Source organism: Podarcis raffonei, chromosome 12, assembly GCF_027172205.1.
Source record: "Podarcis raffonei isolate rPodRaf1 chromosome 12, rPodRaf1.pri, whole genome shotgun sequence".
Taxonomy (NCBI): domain Eukaryota; kingdom Metazoa; phylum Chordata; class Lepidosauria; order Squamata; family Lacertidae; genus Podarcis; species Podarcis raffonei.
Genome location: NC_070613.1, coordinates 22,528,130 through 22,530,580, shown reverse-complemented (window position 1 = coordinate 22,530,580; position 2,451 = coordinate 22,528,130). Strand labels below are relative to the sequence as shown.

The 2,451-nt window shown below is 41.7% G+C and overlaps 1 long non-coding RNA gene across 1 annotated transcript; it reads left to right on the top strand.

Annotated features, from left to right (window-relative positions):
- The first annotated feature begins 561 nt into the window (after nt 1-561).
- LOC128424396 (uncharacterized) lies at nt 562-943 on the top strand. Its single transcript, XR_008333008.1, has 2 exons — nt 562-842; nt 881-943. It is a non-coding gene; the product is annotated as an uncharacterized LOC128424396 (long non-coding RNA).
- The last annotated feature ends 1,508 nt before the right edge of the window (nt 944-2,451 follow it).

Sequence of the window (2,451 nt, the reverse complement as noted above, 5' to 3'; positions counted from 1 at the left end):
ACCACAGAGTGACATGGCAAAGATTTGTTATAGCCCAGGATGGACATTTATCATCCCTCCACCTGCCTCCCAACATGCTGACCTAACTGATCATGATAGCATCCTCACTGTTGTTTCAACATGCTAAAATCTGGAATTTAGAAAGGTCAAACCCAGTCCCAGTGCCAATGTACTATATGTCAATAACTCATTTAATCAAAGAAGCTCTATAACATTAAAAAATCACAATGCTTGTTGATTTTTCATCACTGGGAAAAAAAAGATTGTGTGTTTTTGTTTATTGTGTGTTTGTTTATTGCTTTTGCACCTTTTTCAGGGCAAGGTATGCCAGGGCAAACTATGACAGCTATTAAGCTCAATTTAAACCCTTACATGACTTAGGACCCAAATATCCGTTGGACTGCTGTCATGGACTGGCTGGATGCAGCTGCGTGGTGGGAGGCACCAGCTGGGGAACCCCCAAGGAAACCCCCAAGGGAAGAAGGCTGAGAGCCAGAGGGTTGGTGGTGGGACGATGATGAGTGATCAGAGGGAGCAGACTGGGAGAGGTAATCAGAGGGAGCAGCCGCTGAAGAGGTAACAAGGTTTAGTGAGCAGGAAGAGGCTGTGGCAGAAAGCAATCCAGAGGCAGAAGCAGAGGCCAGAGAGGAGGTGGGCCAAGAGGCAGAATGGAGGCAGGCTCAAGAATCCAGGGAGTCTCCCCCCTTCTGTTGTGGTGGCCAGCTCCCCTACCCCCAGTCTGGAACACAGAGAAATGAAAAGAGCTGAGCTGAGATTGGTTGTGCACAGACGCAGTTTGCGATAGCTCGGGAAGAGCAGGAGCCTTAGTGAGTGGTGGGAAGGTGCGAACCTTTCAGCCCTCACAACTGCCTTATTGGAGAAGACCTGCTGGGATCACTAGGCCTGCACTGTTCTGTTTTCTTTGAATAAAAAGTTAACTGCACTTACACCGTGTTTTTCTATTGCTGACATACGCTTGACTTCTGCTCCTGACAATGCACCCATCCACAGAGATTGTCCTCGGAAGTCCTTTCTTCAGCTGCCCCTGCTGTCTGCGGTGTGGCAGGTGGCGACTGGAGACTGCCCTTCTTCAACAGTTGTTGAATTGCCCTATAACAAACCAGAGTGAATGCTCAATAGATAGCCAATGCCATCTAACGTCTCTCAAACTTTGTGCTAACAAATCAGGATGAATTCTGAACTGGAAACAACCTTTGTTTAAAACTCCATGGAACTGTTGTTGTTGTTGTTTCAGTAAACATATTTTAAGAGTGGGGAATTTGTGCATGGGGTGGCCTGTTTTCACCCTATGGATGTCAGAAAAGCTGTGAAATAATTAGGAATGTGGGGGATAAATATGTAAGTTGGACATGGTCTCGTCAGTGAGGCCAAAGACTGCTGAACAGAAAGCAATCTGGTGAATTGCACTGCTAAATAGTACCTACGACCAGACACTTCTAATTAGTTCACAGGTTTTTAAAAGGCAGATTTATTGGTAAGGTCACTTTTGTATGTAATAACATAATGCTGCATAATTGTTTGCTGGATTACGCTCTCCCCAAAGCCACATCCTAACAAATTTAAATTCCTATGGACTTGATAGTGTTGAGTCTTTCATAATTTTGAAAGATGGAAAAGCTAAGGATGTTACTATCCTCACAGCACCTGTGTTGTATTTTTCTTTAAACCTTAAGAAAATGAATTGCAAAACAGCTTGAATCAGTTTGAGTTGAGCAGGCTAAAATCCATTATTGGCTTGCACAGTGATGTTTATGCTAACCATACAAGAGAAAACTATGGAGACCTCAAATTCCCCTTCCACATCTCTTTAGCTGTACAAATACAACTGAGTTGTCAACAGGAATGTCAACATTCTGGAATACTTACACTGCAATCACCTGTATTATTCATGGACAAGTAAAATGCAGATTGCAACGAATGTCACAACATACTGCTTTTATTATATAGTCCTATGTTTGCTTCTTCAGCACAACCACTTAGTACACCATTACTGGATGTCAATAAGTATATTTCCTTCCTTTTTGTTTGATGATCCTTTCCGATTTGACTTGGGGCCAGCTACACATTAAGTTAAACACATACTTTAAAGTATATGTAGACAACTTAATTTTATAAAATGCATCTGCAGAGGCACCCAATCCAGCAAGGTCTATGAAGACAAAAGGTAAAGCAAACCAACAAATGTATGCAGATCTACTAAAGAGGAATATATTACAGATTAACAGTATGATCTCTTTGCACAACTTTTGAGTAAAGTATATGCAATGCAGTGGTTAAATTGCTGATGAGGAACAAAAACAACCATTGTTAGCAGCACATCTTTGTTTCTTCAATAGCAGCAACTAATATATAAAATGGACAATGCATCCCTGACTATTTTACAGTAAAAGTTGGTAACCTGACTGTTTAAACATGCTATTTTTAAAAAGG